The sequence below is a fragment of the Hylobates moloch genome, unplaced genomic scaffold (genome assembly GCF_009828535.3).
Source record: "Hylobates moloch isolate HMO894 unplaced genomic scaffold, HMol_V3 SCAFFOLD_10, whole genome shotgun sequence".
Lineage (NCBI taxonomy): Eukaryota > Metazoa > Chordata > Mammalia > Primates > Hylobatidae > Hylobates > Hylobates moloch.
Window position 1 is genome coordinate 39,720,240 of NW_026652285.1, and position 18,475 is coordinate 39,738,714.

Here is an 18,475-nt window from a genome sequence, read left to right on the forward strand (position 1 = left end):
CTGCTTCCCCTAACTCTCTTCCCTTCCTGTTTGGACTTTTTGTTCACATCTCCCTGCTCGTTTGGATTCTCCCCTGCACCAGCATTGATAGAATGGTTTCCTCTTCTTGCCTGACTAGAACTACCACACCATACTTTATCCTGTGTTTTCTGTGAACTTATAAAAATATTTTATTTTGGTTTTATTTTTTTAAGGCCTATCTCTTCATATGAAAAAGGAGGGAATTTAAAATTAGCAACCCATGCCGTTGCTCCAGAAACCTGACTTTCGGGTTGTCTATGTTCTTAAGAAAGTCTGTTTTGAGACTTACAGTTGATCCATGATGTATGGGGCAGTACCCACTGTCTCCTTCCCTGAAGAAAAAGACTTAGTTGAAATCTAACATGATTTAATGGGGAAATACGTTCATTAAAAAATTTTAAATGGTATACATGTTAAAATTATATCAAATACCCATTTATGCTCTTGTGTTATATACTGAGCACCATAATGGGAGATGAATGTCCTTTACTTAATCCTTGAGTTTGGTATCATTACTCCCGTTTTGCAAATGATACATTCAGGTTCAAAATAACTTCTTATTTCACAAAGAGGACATTCTTTCAACTAATCATGCCCAAGATTTAACCAAACACACGTACCGTAGTTGATTCAACCATTCCTCCATACGTAGACATTTAATTTGCCTGAAGTAGCTTTAAAGACAGATCTACAACTGCTAGTACAAAGGCATGGAGCTTCACATTCAAAGAATACTTCAAACCAAATGGGGAAAACACATAGATTAAAATAGTACTAAAATATACATCAACAACCAACTGCAATATAACAATCTTATTTTGATCTTGATTCAAACACAATGTAAAAATGTCAATTAGGGAAATTGAACATTGACTAAATGGATACTTGATTATAGGGAATTATTGTTTGTTTTGTAGCTCTCAGGCTTTTAAATAGCTCCTGGAGATATATGCAAAATCATTATAGATGAAACTAGTTTTCCATGTAATGTGAGGTGGAGGATTGGGTTGGGGACAAGAGAGGTAGATGAAACAAAGTTGATTGTTGAGCATAATTTGATCATTGTTGAAACTGGGTGATGGGTACATAAGGGTTAATTCTTTCCTTCTTCTGTATATGTTTGAAACTTCCCATAAAAAATTTTCAAAAATGGGGTAATAACTAGAACAGCATTCCTTGTGCTTTCTGAGTTCTGATCAAGGGAGTGTTCTTTTTCTAATATTAAGCAAACATGCATTTACATAATTTCAGTTTCAGTTCCCAGTCCCTCAACCCCTCACCTTCAACCACTGCAGAGACTGCCATACTCTCCTTCTACATACTGCACATCACTTGACAAATTCTTTTTGGGTAACCCTTGTCAGATGAAAAATCTTCTTCAATGTACAGTAAAGAGAGGTAGTCAGTTCACTTGAGTTATTCATGTGTGAGCGTTGAGGGCATACAGTCAACACAGCTAGTGAACACAATGGCTGTCAGAAACAGGCCTTGCCAGAGCCTCGTTATTCCACTTCTTACTGCAGTTTTATCATGTGTCTGAGGAAGTGTTTCCCCTGCCAGGCAGGATGGAAATTTGAAAATTAGTGCTAGCTTCAGATGCCCAGGAGGCATACACTGACATCTTCTACCTGTCTCGTTGGTGCAGCCAGGATGTCCTGCAGAGTGTCTCATTAACACCAGGGGCTTAGCCCAGGCAGGGTGCCCCAATTTGCCTGTGCATCCTATCTGGGCTCAGTCTTTATTCAATCCATGAAATATCCTCAAGTCACATTGCATTAAACCCCTAAAGTGTACCTGTTTTCTTTAGAAATGTTTACAGGATTTTTCTCTTTTCCCCGTGCTACTGAACCAGGTATCTGGCAAATCCAGCTCCACTGAGACAAAAAGTGGCAATGTTTCATTAATAACTTTTACTCTCGATATTAATCAGAACTCTTATTTGTATAGTAACATTTGTTAAAGGGAAGAAGGAAGAAAATGGGCAAAGATAACATATGGGGGAGAGGGGAAGAATAAAGAATATAAGATATTGATTGCAGAATATGAATGAAGCAAGTACATTATCTTGAGATTATCGTGGGATTCTGAAAAGGAGACTTAAAAATAGATTGAATATATGAATTTTTCCATAAGGCACATGATGAGAATTAGAGTAGGGAAAAATATCCTCTTGAATTTATACTTTTCTTTCATGTCCTACACATGCTAATATGAGGTTCAAGATGAAAGATGGTGGACTTTGGTTATAACACTTCCTCTTCTATAGCTGCTCTACAAAATTCAAAGAAAACAGTATGTCATTAAAAATATTCATATGACAGTCTAAGACATAGCTCATCTTCAAACTCCCAGCATATACCAGTGACTTTTTCATCTTTTTCCAAAATTTGTCATTGATTTTTGTCAGTTTTATACAAGTTGACAATATGGAGCTGATTGATTTCCTCAGGGTAGAGCAAAAGGGAGCAAGTTGTAGGGGGTGATAGTCGTGGAGATTGACATATTAATGGGGTGAATTTTCTACTCTGAAGCATGTCCTAATCATGTCTGTTCTTAAATGAACCAGAGTTTTAAATTGAAAGCAAATGGAAGAAAAGGAAGTACATAGTATGTAGATCCTGACTCATTGGAACTAACATTTGTAATAGTACTAAGCTTCGTGCTTCTTACACACTGTATTTGATTACATCCTTAGAAGTATGTATGTAGGTAAATTTTATTCTCCCCATTTTACAGATGATGAAACTGAAAATTTAGAGAAGTTCAGTAACTTGCCCAAAGCCATACAGCTAGGAAGTCAGAGCTAAGGTTTAAAACCAGCTCTGTCTGAATCTAACACCTGTTTTTCTTTCTACTGCACCTCATTGACTCTCTTACTGCAAAGGAGATCATGCTAAAGTAGTTCATGGGTTTTGAAAATATTATTCCAGGTACTAGGAAGTTATAAACTTTTTGAGTTACAATAATTATAACTATAAATTTGTATGTTGTAGGGTAAGGTGTCATGGAAAAGGAAAATATATGTAAATTATATGTCGCTAACAATTTGTGTGGTCTTGAACTAATATATTCTCTGGGCTCACATCTCTGCCAAATGTTTGATCTAATCAAATCACTTTATATAAATTATATTTTTCTTCCGTGATTTACTTTTTCTTGTTGACGGATTTTACATCTCAACAAGTCAGAACTGAGACTTTAAAAGATGTGACTGCTCAGTTGGGCTGGATTTTTAAAAATTATATCAGCCTTCCATGTTAGCCAATTTTCCTCTCAGTAGCTCTGACCTACACACACACACATACCCAGCACTCCTCTATAGTCTACATACCTAGCATTATTTTTATTCAAGGAAGGACAATTCAGAGTAGGTTTTATACACAGAAGCACACAGGTAAAGAGTGGTTCCAAGCAGCTCACTCACTCAGTACAGTATGAACATTGACAACAGCCAGTCTATCTCCTGCACTGTTCTCCAAGAATTTTTGTGAACTTACTAAGTTATGTTGATCTGGACCCCGGTCCAGAATTCTTGCCACATTGTATGAATCTGTGCTGACCTCTTCCACCTCATAACTCTGAGAAAAGAGTTTATGAGGTGCAATAGACAGAGAATAGATGCTAGATGCTAGATTCAGACACAAAGATGGTCTTGGATCTCTTTTGAGGGAACATTTTTCAGTCAACAATAGTGGTAGCTTTTTGGAAAGTTTTAGACCTTGAGTTTTACAAAGGAAATGCTAACAGTAGTGCTGTGGTATTATTCTACCTAGAGGACAAGACACAGTTGGATGAAGTCTTCTCTGCCATAGATACTGTCAATGAGACTGTCTTTCCTGCCAAATTGATAACTTCCTGGGTAGAATATATACTATAGTTCAATTCCTCTACGTCTACAGCATCTAGCTCATTGCCTGATATATAATAGACAGTAGATCAAGAAAGTAGCAGAGTATATTTTTAGTGGGGAAAATAAGTGAATTTTGGAGCCAGACACCGCTGGGTTCAAAATACTGGTTCTGCTAATTAGTCTGTGTTTTGGGAAAAGTCAGTTAAATTATGAGTCTCAGTTTCCTTATCAGTAAAACAAGAATAATAAAGCTTCCTTTGAATGTTGTTTAAGATTTAGAAACAGTCAAGGCAAAGCAACTATTAGGTAGTAGACACTCAATGTATTGTAGCCAACAGCAGCAGTATTTGAAGTTGATATCACTCAATTAGTATTGGAACAATGGATTTATTATAAATATCTGAATTATGAACCATGTCATAATAAACTGCCATGAACCTTTTGAGGGGAAAAAAAAAAACAGGATTTTAACGATTAAGAGCCATCTGTCTTGTGAGGCAGTGAATCCCTGTCCAAAAAAAAAACTTCAAGCTGTCTTTGAACAACCACTTAAAGATGGGAAGGAAGTTACGTTGGACCATTGTTAGGAATCTTCCAATCCAGTTTTTGAAATTCAGACTTATTTTTAGTAGTGAAGGCTTCCCAGTCAAACACTGAGCCTCATTGTTCAAGATAATTAGTAATTTACCTTTGCTGCAATTGCATTCTGTGGAGAAATTGAAGAGACTACAGCTAGCTTTTAATGAATCAATCTGTTTTGCTAATAGCAGCAAAAAAAAAAAAAAGAAAGAAGGCAAAATTTAGTTTACAAGGAAGGGAGTGATAATCATTCAACATTTGATTTATAGTCAAAATGCAGTGAAGGAAGGAAAATGGTTTTGAAAAAATCTCCCAGAATGAAAATAAACAGTTCACCTTATCTCATGCTGATTAGCACATGGACTCAAGCTTGGCATCTGTTTTAATAAAGTTTGTTTTCAGAGAGTGGCAAATGTATAGAGGATGGAATGTTCAGCCCATCTATGACCCCATGGAGCTGATCCTCCAGTACATCTCACAGAGGGGTGGGTCAGAGAGGGACACTCCAAAGAGGAAAGACAACAAATGGATATTCTCATGAGCCTAACACCACATAGTGAGCCTAACATCACATAAGTGAGGCACTGGCATTTGTGTCTATTAAGGAACAGAATTTTAATTGGGAGACTATTTAAAGACTAAATCTTTTGTGCCTGGTGAAATGACATCGGGAGACTTGCCATGATTGGGTTAGCCCTCACTCAGAAGTATACTCCATAATAAAGCTATACAGATTTTCTTCTCTTCCTTCTCTATGGTCAACAGCGTATCCATGCTGTTTACATACAGAGTCCAAAAGACTTACATGTACTCAATGGAATTATAAGTGATACCACTTTTACTGTGTCCTTCTCGTCTTTTTACACACACACACACACACACACACACACACCTGTTACACTCATCCTTCAAGGCAACCTAGATGGCATGTCCTTTGTTAAGCTTTTTTCTTTCCCTTTTGTCTTCCCACTGTTAATTGTGCCTCTTTTAGAAGTATATGCAATAATGTGTTTTCTTAAATTTTGCCCAAATAAAAATCCCAGATCACCTTTGCCACTTAGTTTATATATAGAACTGTTTAAACTTTTTAAAATTGCATAGTCAAGTGTATTTGTCTTTTCCTTTTATTAGTCCAATTTCTTAAAATTAAGGGCGCAGCCTTATTCCTTTGGGAAACAGTTACAGAAAACAACTTTATGTATGTTCAGTTTGTAGATGCCCACGGCCTACTTATACTTGTTTTTCAATTTGGTGAGCCAGAGGAACAATTGTTCATACGGAGAGGTCCGTCCTCTTTCCCTTGCTTACTAAAAGGGTCCTTGCCTTTGCCCTAAACTTCCTCCTCTCCCCCTCACTCCCTGACAAAGGAAGATCTTTCCTTGCCAAACTCCTTTAAGATTTCGTGCTACACAATCAAAAAGAATTGTAGCTCTAGAGAAGGAAATTCAGGTTTATTTGGAAGAGACTTAGAGACAACTTCTAGAGAGTGAACAACTATGGTGTCTGAGGGAAGTGAATACAGAAACAAATAGAATTTTTAAAATATTGCTGTGGTTTGCGAATATTCTTCACAGAGTCTGAAAAATACATGCAAAGAGCCTGCTTTTCTTCGAATGTACATTTTGTTTGTTGGAGTGTTTTTTCTTTGATCTCAACACTGCTCGGGTCTACTACATATGTTATAATTTTATAAGCAAGGCTTTTTTAAAATTTATGAATATGAGCAGGTGCACATCTCTATAATGTTCTATAATATATGTTCCCAATACTTCAGATACTTGGTTTCCCACATCCTCTTCTTTTTTCTCATTAGAGGCCCCTTCTGGTCTCATAGTGGTTTTCTTTTCCCCATCCACTTAATGAATGGTTACTTAAATGAACCATGATAAATGTCCTGGCATGGTCTCAAATTAAATCCATTACAAATGTTGGGTTGCTTCAGCTAAAATGCCTCTTATCCCAGAAAATGAAATTCCAGACTCATTTTTCAGAATTATCTAGGAAGAGCCTACATTCATAAATTCTCTCATTAAAAAAGTGGTATAGTGGTTGAGAGCTCAGCTCTGAAACTCACTACCACTCTTTCATCTTAGTTCAGTTACTATTGACTGTAATCCTGGGAAAATTACTTAACCTCTTTATGCCTCAGCTTCCTTATCTAAAGGGAGAACATCCCTTTAGATATGTTCTATCTAACCTCACAGGGTTTTGGTGACACTGTATATGAGTTAGTTCAGGTAAAGGACTAGTAGAGTAGCTGACGCCTAACATAGTAACTGCCTCCAAATAGGCGGTGTTTTAAGAGGTTGTCTTCCAGATACTGCATGAACATTTGCTAGAACTAAAGGCAACCACGTTTGGTGATCCATATTTGAGTTCCTGGGTTCTAATTCATTCATTCGCTAATTCATTGGTAGTTCACTGAGTCCCTTCCATGGCAATTCTGGCTGCATGCCAGCTATGAAGCCACAAAGATGAACAAGACACAGTTGTTTCTTCCAAAGAGTTCAAGCGCTGCAGATAAAATAACTACATAACAAACAAATTAAAATGCAGTGTAAAACGGCAAGAATAAAAAAGCCTATAAGAGACAAGGACAGTGCAAAGGAATGAGTAATTAAGACTGTTGAGGAGCTCTCGGAAGACTTTTTAAAGGAGACAAAAGACTAGCTGAAGAGTTGAATAATGGCAGCCCAACAGCAAAACAAGCAGGAGAAGATCAAGCAAGGTAAATAGTGTGCAAAGTTCTGAAATAGTAAGCAATTTAATCTTACTGGAGTATAAAGTTTGATTCCAGAAACGGCAAGAGATGGTGCTAGAGCAACTTAGTGCACCCTGGTAAGAAGATGATAGATCCAAGTCAGAGACAGCTGCTGTTTGTTGCATAACTACTGTTCATATAACTAGGCATTCAATTCAGAGTTGTCTCCATACCTGGAGTAGACACAGGTTGTGATTATGTGGTTATTTTACTCCACCCATACTTCTGTTTTCCTACTTTAACATCACTTGAATTGACTGCTTGAGCTCGGATCCTTAGAAATAGGAATTCAGCCAGAATAAGGCAAGCAGCAGCATGGATGAATGATACACAGATACATCAAGATGTGTGCAGAGCCCTTAATGTAACTAATTGCACTAAGCATTACACTTGACTCATTTAAACACCCAACTTCTTATTTGTATAGTTTGAGAACCTTCTATTCTTCCAGTCCAATTTTACTTTCACACCTCTTGTTGAGGCTGAGCTAGTCATTATATTTTCTGTGTCTAGAAATAGTCTGGCTTCTCCTGCTTCTTTTGAATTTTCTTGAGCTAACTTTGTAAGGAGCCCTTCCTCCTAATTGTCTTCTATCTTAACATGTGTCTATTTGCATTTTTTCCATTTTAGATATTTCACTAGGCTACTAAAAATGAACTACTGTCCTCCATTGAATCATGGACTTATGAGTCAACTCAGGTTAGGCTGCACCAATCTTTGGGCTAAAGTCTTGTCCCTTTAATTCTTTGCATATTTCCCAAAGCAACACTTTTCCTTTGGACTTTTCTGATGGAAACACTTTTGCCTAAAATTATTGCCTCCATTGACTAAAAACTCTTCCCTCTAGATAGATTAATGCCCTCAGTCATAGGTCTACTAGAACTAGATTGATAACTTAAATCTTCCTGGTTTTCCTGGCAACCATGGTTTGACCAACCAGGACCCACAATAATCCAGCTAACTACACCCTGGATGTGTGTCTGCAGCCTGTTCTGATGACACCTCTCCTTTCCCATGATGTGCAGTGCTCATGTATCCTTTCGCTTTTAGTAAAAAAAAATTAGCTGATTATTGGTAACAAGATTGTGAACAGCACAATGTTTCTACATTTCTACATGATGTGCTGTTCTTTTTCTCTTCCAAAAGATTCCCTTTTCACCTACAAATGGTGAACACAAAGCAAAATAGTCCTTAATGTGATGGTTTGGCTTCTAATATAATTGCTGCCTCACCAGTAGAAAACTCCTTCAGGTCTCATTTAAATTCTTTAACTCTTTCTTGGCATTCTGTAGAGATGCTTCCTAAATCTCAAAGCACTTTGCTAAATAATCTATATTCCTGTCTACTATTCCAACAATAATTTTTTAAAACTAGATGCTAGGTATTGAATGACCACATCATGTCAACTGCCTGATGAGTCAGTATTATATTAGCATTTGTGTGTGTGTGTGTACATTTCTGCTGTCCTCATTTCGTCCTTGTTTAAAAAGGAATTCATAGCTATAGAGTATTTACAAAAGCTAATTAGGAGCTTTCACATTCATATAACACCTTTCTACTAAAAATACATAAAATACATAATATATTTTCAGCATACCCCTACAATGATGTCAGCTCTGTATGCTCAAAAGACAAGTATTTCACTTCAATTCTAGTGCCCCAAGACATTCCTAGAATTTTAAAAATGTTTTCTCTGAAATGAAAGTCAACAAGATACTTAAATGTTTTCACTGAAGACAAAACTGCATAACATTTACCAATTATGTGAATATGGAATGGATAATAGCATGTGTGGCTAATTATCAAATTGTTACATTTATCAAAAATTCCACTATTACATTTCACAGTTAATAACACTGGATTCTATTACAATACTGCTTCTGGTATGCTACAGTATATAATTGTCTGAGGTAGTCATATTAACTGTAAAAGACCTTCACAAATGAGACGGTGCCCTTGAAATTATTTATTGAATTGTTTTGAGGAAGGCATTGACACCCACAGTTGAGCACAGGTTCTGAATTCAAAGTTAATATCATTTAAAATATATCCTATAAGGAAATACATAGCTTTATCTATTTTGCCTATACAAATCCCTCTGAAGCATAAATCATAAAACAGAAAGAACACTTATCAACTGAGTAGCAGTATGCGGACAAAAGCTAGGAAAATAAAAGCAACTCCAGACCATTGTACCAAAAGACCCTGAGGGCTGATTTTTCTAGAGTGCAGGTGCTGCAAACTAATGCATAATTTTTGGTTTTTTAGAAAGTATTTGAATATCCGAACAGGCACATTAGTTAAGGAGTTGCGTGGATGTTGTCAGTTCTGTGGTTTGCAAGAGCTGTGGAATGGAGAAAGGACACAGTGATAGATACTTCTCATCTACACAGTGCGCATAGCTAGATACAGTTACTCTATACACTCAAAATCTGCAACTCACACTTTATTAGCAATTGCTAACTGATCTACCTGAAATGGTATTTTGGTTTGCTTCTAAAGACTGAGGTCAAACAAGTGAGAGGAAACAAAAAGGTGTCTCTGAAGAAAAGCAATTTAAGAAGTAAGCTTAAATAATTTAATAATTAAATAGTATATTTCACATTTATAATTTATATAAATAAGTAGCAATTTTAGCTTAGTTTTTTGAAATCATAAGAAAAACATGACAGGTCATTAGCTATCATCCCTGAGAACTTGTTCTGAGAGAGAAATCCTTGTTCTCCAAGCCAGAATGGAATGAGTTTTCAGTTTGTTCTACGGCCAAGAGATATTATCCTCGTTTTCTAGGCTGACTTGCAAAGCCCTAACCTTCAAATATCACACATAAGGATATTTGAGTTCTTTGTGAGTTGCTGAAATTCTGGGCTTCTGGGACACAAAAGCCAGGCTGAGCTTTCCTAACTAGAGTATGTGCAAAACCTCCAACTAACTGCCTGGAATATACACATTTTGGAAAATTGACAGAAAATGCTCCCTAGCAACACAGCTAAATAGAATGGGCTTCTCGGGAAACATTCTAAGAGGGAACAAGATCCCAAAGCAGAATTCCGAAAAAAAGGAAATGAATAATCAGCTTTCTTCTGCCCTTCACAGCTGCCCCTCTACCTAGTGAACAACCGGCAAAGGAGCTGCGTTGTTACAAGATGCACACTGGGGAGCAGAGCGGCAGCTGGTGTACAGGCAGCTGAACGCCCCAGCAAGCCCTGGCCCCAGGAAACAAACACCTCACAGGTTTAAGGTAGAATGAAAACAGGAAATGAAGCTAATTCACTTAGGAGGAAGCCTCCTACACAGGGAGGACGGCCCGAGACCTCCAGAGCACATGAAGCTTCGCTAAGGCATCTCTTAGAAGGGAGACCTACAGAAGTTCATAGAAATGAACAGCCCCTTCTTAGAAAGAGTGATATTGAAGTTGTGTTAACAAAAATAAAACGCACAAGGGCCCACTGGAAAGGGATGGACTGGGGTGTGGGGGGTGGGAAATCCTTGTTTACTGAACAAATGTCCTTCAAGTAAACTACGAACCCTATGACTTGGGTTGCATTCACTCCAAACTCTCACTGAAGTCAGCCAAATCTTCTGTCTTCCTAATGAATTTAGCAGATTATCCTGGTTATACTTTTTAATAAATTTCACACATGATGTGAGCTTTGTAAGGATGGTATTAAATTGGGGCAGAATAGAAACACTGCAAAAATTTTGAAGTAATTTTTTTTTTTTGCCATTATAAAAGTAACCCATCCTCAGAATATAAAAAAACTAGGAGAGAACGCATCAGTACATGATGAAATTACCTAACTGACATTTTGGTGTATTTACTTTCCAGTAGCCTTTTACAACTATACCGTGGCAATTTCTACTCCTACTGCTATGCCTCGCCTTCCCTCCAACTAAAGCTGTTGATGGTTCCCTCCTGCACGGGTTTCAGTAGGGCAGAACGGCAGGCCGGTGCAAGTGGGTAAGAACCTTTGATGACTGCTAATAAGGGATCCCCTCCTAGCATTTGCTACAGTATCTCCAACATGCTCCCATTTCAGAGGGTACTGACTCTTGCCCCACCCCCATCACTGAGCTTCTTTTGACTCTGGAATTTAACATGTATAATTCTGAAGACAAGCTGTAGGAATTCAGTGAGATTTGTTAAAAGAATTCATGCACACCTATTTAGTGTAACACACTGTGCAAGCCCACTGAACATTTGCAAAGGGAATGGAAGGCACAATTCACATACACAACTAACACAACATAAGTAAAGGGATCATAGGAGCAAATGCAGAGGGTTGCAGGCTTTGTATTAGCTGCAACAAACAGTACTGGCTTGTGTCTTCACCATGTTTTCTAGTATTCTAGCACATTTCTCATCTGATTTGAGAGCCGCAAGGATTGCATATGGATAAATTATCAGAGAAAGAATGAAGCTGACTGGGATGCTGTCTCCTAAAACTTTCAGGCACAAATCTTTCTCAGACAAAAGAAGGCAGAAGCCTGATGGAAAACTTTATTTTAAAATTGTATCCCTTCTGTTGCGCACTGTTTCCCTGATGCGGCACCGTCTACTTTGGTTTGGGTCTAGTAGAACTTTTCAGGAACAGTGTCCATTGTCATGGGGTGAAAATGTGGAGAGTGTTTCTGGCAGGATCTATGTCAGTGTATGCTCACTCATGGGTTATAGGTTTTCATTCCAAGATTTCCTGGTCTGTCACCAACTAGTTCTCGGACGATGGGCAGGTTGTTCGAACATGTTGAGTCTCAGTGTTTTCATCTGTAAAAGGGACTAAAAGCATTTATGTTGCCTCCTTTGTCAAGCTGCTTTCAGTACTGAATGAGAATGCCCAAAGGCACTGAGAGATGGAAGATATTTCTGGCACCTGGTTCTCTTAAGCTGTAACTAGATTCACCATTGATTGCCTGGAATCATAAGGCATGAGCGGTTAGTTATGTGAATCGTATGTACTGTTGACAAAGACAGGAATCCCCCTCTGCTAAGGCAGTGAGAGCCCATCTGTGATCAGCATTCCTATAGTCACGGAGACTGAAGGGGGTGCTGGGCAGCGAGGGCAGGCAGTGTGTGCGCTTTCATAATAGAGCAACAAATGCTTCCTCAAACCAAGTACCAAGAGAAAACAGCCTGCACCTGGACCTGGGTTTTTATCATGTTGTGTTTTTTTTTTTTTAAGACTTGAGTTAGATCCTGTGTGGAATTGTGAATGCCTGTATACCTACTTCATGACGGGACAGCAGAGCAATCTGTTTTCAAAGGCCAAAGCTGTTTTTATTTTCCCCCCAGCTCTGCGGTTTTTCTTTGCTCTCTTCATCCCAGTGAGGCTTTTTTTCCCCCTCATTTTGAGTCAGCAGACTGCTGGTAACAAAGGTACCCAGCTGTTCTCTGAGCTCTAATCTCCAAACAACTTTTAATAGGTACTGCCTGCCTGGCACACCGTTGGCTGTCACAATAACACACCAGATTGAAGGTATTTTCAGGAGGATTTGGAGCATTATGGTGAAGCGTGGTTTTACCCAACAGTTTAAGAATAGAATCACTAATATCTCTCTGTAATGATTTGTTTTCCTTTGATAGATGAGTGTGTGTTCTGGACAGCTTGCCGCCATACAGCACTGAAAGGGAGCTGGCAGAAGTCTCCCAGGTATTCCCAATCAGTCCTAGACAAACAATAATCGGCTTAGCCGACACGGACCCAGCAGATCATAATTATCTCAACTAATCTCACCCCAAAAGCAATGTTGTGTGGCAGACACCAGATTGTCCCCACTTTAAAGATGAGGAAAGTGAGTTTGAGAAGTAGCTATGGTCACACAGCAAGTAAGTGGCAGATCCTAGATTCCTACCAAAGCAATCTGATGCCATCAAAATCTATCAGCTTTTTAGCAATTTAAGTTTGTAAGATGATGGATTCATTTAGATTGATTTCATCATTCCACAATGTAAACATAGATCAAAACATATTGTAACCCATAAATATAATTATGTCAATGTTAAATAAATTTTTTAAAAATCGTAAAAAAAAAAAAAAAAGACCATCCTGTTTTTCTACTGAAGTGGGTATAAACAGAGACTGCTTAATATATGCAAAACAAGGTTAAACATGGTGAATGGTCCCATTTTATTTAGTGAGTATCTCCAAAGCTAACACAAGCCCACCATTGAAATTTTTAATATATCAGAGAAATCACATCTTTATATAGTCTTGGCCTCCAGGAAGATTCGTGTTTCTCCCATTTTGAAGGCTCATTTACAGCCAAGGAGAAGCTTGGATATGAGGAAAGCTTAACCTAACACTATAAAGCCTCATTAATCGACTCCATTAATTATTATAGAATCAATATTAGAATTGGAAAAGTATATGATTGTATCATTTAAATCCTTGTTCTCAGAAAATCTCTCTCTCTCTCTCTCTCTCTCATATCTCTATCTCTTGCTACCTCTTTCTCTCAAAGTGCAATGTGGTCTTGGGGAGTTCAGCAATTTGTCAATGGTATGCAAGTGAATAGAAGATTTACGTAAATGACTTCAGAGTCTCATTTTGAATCTTTGTCTGTTTGTTTTTCCATTTCCTTCATCATTGGATTACTCCCTGTCGCTTTTTGCTCTTAATTGTACCACCTTAAGCTACAATGTAGTCTGCTGTTTATGGTAGGGTTACAACATGTTAGAATTTTATTTCAAATAAGATTAATTAGCTTCTGAGAAAATATCTGAGTAACTCACTCAAACTGAAAGGATGGTGCATTACTGCAAATGCTGTGATACCAGCTCCTGGAGCAGACACTTAATATCTGCTGTTAGACACTTAATAAGTGTTGGCCACTCAATGCTTTATTTCCCACTTCCAAGCCACTTTACGCAATTGGGATTGCCAGATATTTAGCTTATAAGGGAGTGAAGTATCTCTGGGCCTTTTTAAATTTCATCTTTGTGGTGCAACAGTAACCTTTTGTTAGGAATTTTGTAAGACTTTTTCTGAGTTAATTGCATAGGGTGTTGACTTATTAGTCAACACATAAATATTAAATTTATTAAAAACTACATTGTGATAAAAATATATTGACATAAAAGTAAGTATACACTTCGTTTTATACTTTGCTATCTCAAAATCTCAGAAATGGCCTCACTTAAGAAGTGTTATCTGATGTTCCAAGTTAGTGTTGAATATTTGTGCCTAAGTTCTCACATTCTATTAATAAGCACTTGTCTGTGCAGTGTTTGATTCTTCCCTATAATTTTTGGCTTTACCTGAATCATCAGTGATAGCCAATTACTGTCTGAAGTCTATGGAAGCTCTTTACAAGTCAGAATACCTTCTCCTTGGGGATCAGCTTTACTTCTGTATTCTGATCTCTGGTGGCCTTGCCTCACCTTCTCTGATTTCTGGGATTCCAGATTCATTTTCTTATGCTCTTCACTTGAACTGTCCTCTCCTTCAGTAGGAATCTTCCTATTTCTCTAGGGACTATGGAATTATTGTGCCTTTAAGTTTTGTTCTCTAACCTATAACCTTGATCCAACCAACAAATGCTTTCAAACTTATATAATTGCACGTTAATAATAATATATACAACAGTTGAAGAATTTGTACATGCCAGAAACTATTCTAAGAACTCCCCACATGTTATTTTATATAATCTCAGCACCCTATGAAATTTATCTTTAATTTCTAAAACAGCTAGCAATTTTCATAGTTTTTATTAGTTTTGACTAATTACTAGTTTTGACTATCTCAAATTTTTTAACGTATCTGTTATTGCCTATTTCAGGTCACTTTTTATAGCTACTGACATCATCTCCTTCATTTTATTTTTGACGGTTCTTTATATTATATAAATGTGGTTCCTTTCATAGCTGCTCCTGCTGCTGGTACTCAGAGTGCTAAATTTCCCCACCTGCCTCTCAATATCAAAGTGACTTAACTCTCTCTCCAGCCAAACAGATCAACAAGCCTTGCATCTTCGTTCTCCTTTCTGTTATCCGATAGCTCTGAGAAGTACCCTGCCTGTTTTTAATTTACACCTTAGTGTTTCTCAATATATTGGCCACAGATCAAAGGCAGCACAACAGGGGTATGCTTGTTAAAATTCAGATTCCTGGATCCCACGCCCAAGAAATGATCTGTGGATCTGACCTTGCATTTTATACTAGCCTCCAGTGATGATAATATGCACTAAAGTTTGAAAATCACTGTTGTAGATGAAAAATTGTCTTATGACTTGGCTTCTTAAAGGGACCTTATTTTTTGATATTTAAATACCATAAAACAAAATATGAATTAAGCAGATTTCTTCACAGGGAGAAAGATGCAATGCTGAAATTCTCTGCATAGATGGTCTTTTATACACTCACTCTCATCTAGGCCCACCTATCCTATTTCTGAAAGTTCCTGTGAGCCTTCCTAGTAAGTACCCAATAAGCAGTTGTCTCTGCAGTGTTTGATGTTTGCCTTGGGGCCTGCTGCACCAAGATTAAATTGGTTCCATAGGCTCAGAAGAGGTAAATTTTGGATGATTACAAATGTGTGCTTGTGTGTGTCTGTATACTTATATATATGCTTTCCCTATATGAGTGTAGGCAGCCCCCCATGTCTGTGGATTCTCATCCATGGATTCAACCAACTGCTCATCAAAAACATTCAAAAAGAAAACAAAAAATACAACAAAAAACACAAATACAGTATAACAATTTGCATGGTATTTATATTGTTTTAGTGTTACAAGTAATCTAGAGACATGGAAGGATATGCGTAGGTTATATGCAAATACTATGCCATTTTTTATACAGTACTTGAGCATCTTCTGGTTTTGGTATCCATGGGGGTCCTGGAAACAACCTCCTGAAGATACAAAGACAACTGTGTATATACAGATGTTAATTTCAATGATTATGTATATTGTTATGATCTTCTGTGGGTGTTATGTATATACATTTGTATATGAGCAAATACAGCATATATAGAAACCTAAATCCTACTTCCACCTTTTATACTGTAGATGTCCGTAATATATTACCAACTCATCATGATGTAACGCTGTTGCTGTGACAGGTAGAGTAGCTTGAAAAGCTGCGAAAGTGAAAGATGAGAATCGATGAAACATAGATTTTATATGACTGCATTGCACCTGCCTAGTTGTGGAAAAGCTATGTTAAAAGTCTACCGACCCCAAGCCTTCTAATTCTGTTCAATATAAGCTCTTTGGTATGTTTTCCATATAAGCCTAAACTTAGCTTCATAATCTTTCTGAAAACACTGGTCAAGGGAGTCAATAACAGAAGTTCAAATATAGCATGAGTGATGAAAACAGTTTTGAGAGAAAAAAGACAAACACTATTTTCTTTGAAATCTTGGTGCCTAGCACAGTTTCTGACACCTGCTAAATAAATAACAAGTGAGTGGTCAAGAAAAAACCTCCATTTGTGAATCATTTTATGACATTTAGGTTTGATTTACTCTTTAACTGGATATTACCCACCACTCCTATATACTTTTGGGGCCAACCCTGGACACATGAGATTTCATCTTGGACATACTGAGGCAAAAAATTATGGTAGCTAAATTCTTAATCCAAGAGCATCGCTACCAATTCCTGTCTCCTGATGAATATATGGGAGGCTCCTCAAAGGCAGAGCTAGAATGATAGCTCTTATCTACTAAGTAGACATGACGTGTTTGTCATTGTGCTAAATACTTTATATACCACCTCGCATTTAATCCTGCCAGAAAGTTTGTAAAATGTTTTATTTTCCCCATTTTAAAGAAACGGAACATAGAAAGGTTGAGTAACTTGCCCAAGGTCACATTGCTAATAAAGTGGTGAAACCTGGGTTGTCTGCCTCCACCTGTAGGATTAGACAGACTTGAACCTTTCCTGCTGTATTCCATCCATGTTTGCTTCCCCAGTATTTGCCGTAGCTCCCTACAAATAAAAGGTGCTGAATAATTTTTTGTGATTATATGTAGTTCAATAAACTGGTACACAAGAGATTGTTAGTGCTTCAGGTAATTTTAGGCATTATTTGGACTATGTCTCAGTCATGGTAGGTAAGATAATGAACTCTTACAGCCAAATTCCAGGGTTTGAATGCTTGAACCACCACTTGCGAGATCTTGGACAAATTACTTCTCTACACCTCAATTTCCTCACCTGTAAAATGGGGATGCTTGGTGTAATAATTAAATACATTGATATGTGTAAAGTTATTTGAAGAATGAATTCTGGCATAGAGTAAATCCATTTAAGTGCTTCTAGGGTTATCAGTGTTACTGTTATACCGGAGGCAAAATATAGTGTTCAGTGACTTTCATCTGTTTAGTAATGTATTATGATGCAACAACCATAGGTCAAGTTTATGTTAAGTGGATGAGACTGTCATGGTGCTTGCCTCTATACAACTGGCAGCCTGTCAGGAAAGATGGACAATTAGATAACTACAATAAGCTATGAAGAGTTGCATGCAAATTTAGGAGAGGTGAGCAACACACATAGGAGATCCAGGTTGTGAAAAAGCCTTGAATGCTGAGATCTTCAGCAAGATTTTTAGACAAGGGCAAGGTTTAGTCATAATGACATCTGAGACACGTATAACTGGCAATAAAAAATGAATAGTTCAAGGAGCAGAGAATGGTAGCCAAGAGAATAAGGATGTGGTTACAGTAGTTCAAATGTGAGGTTACAATGCTTCCATCTAGAAACGGCAGAGGGAAGGAATGGAGGGGATACCTCAAAAAAAGAAGAAGCAGTAAGATGTATTGACTGACTTGAAAGAAAATATAAGAACTTGCTTAAGGACTTCTAGGCATTTAGTTGCAGAGATGGATCCAAAATGCAAGCTTTCTAACTTGGGGTCCCCATGGTAAGAATGCAGTAGTGCAGTAATGAAAAGACTTCCCATTATTATATGGTTCTCAGAGTGTGACTACAGCAATCCCAGAACTCCTTAGAAATGCAGATTATTTGGTCCCAGCTTTATGAAGCAGAAACTCTAGGGGCCCAGCAACCTGTGCTTTATCAAGCCATCCAGGTGACTCTGATGTTCAAAATGTTTGAGAACCCTTTGCACTAACTTACTCATTTAATATCTATTATGCCTTAGGTGGATACATTTGCAAAGTGGAATCCAGGTGCCTTTAAGGAGTTTACAGTCTAGTAAGTATGTAAACATCAAAAATCACCCAAGTAATGAAATCTTAGCAACAAAAAGGGCATGAGTACACTTAACAAAGGGATTTAAACTTGCCAGAATAAATAGAAGT

General features: G+C 37.5%; 1 protein-coding gene across 8 annotated transcripts in view; it reads left to right on the forward strand.

The window, feature by feature from the left end:
- The window catches only part of LINGO2 (leucine rich repeat and Ig domain containing 2), a 1,340,276-nt gene that overhangs the window by 1,236,457 nt on the left and 85,344 nt on the right, over positions 1–18,475 (forward strand). For 3 of the 8 annotated variants that reach the window (XM_058445802.1, XM_058445804.1, XM_058445806.1), the window contains exons 1-3: positions 10,172–10,452; positions 11,041–11,172; positions 18,316–18,368. The exons of 1 other annotated variant lie outside the window; for it this stretch is intronic. The gene's annotated coding sequence lies outside the window, so the exon portion shown is untranslated. Of the gene's footprint in view, positions 1–10,171; positions 10,453–11,040; positions 11,173–18,315; positions 18,369–18,475 lie in introns of those variants that run through there. 4 more of the 8 variants (XM_058445805.1, XM_058445809.1, XM_058445807.1 and 1 more) reach the window with 4 other exon arrangements.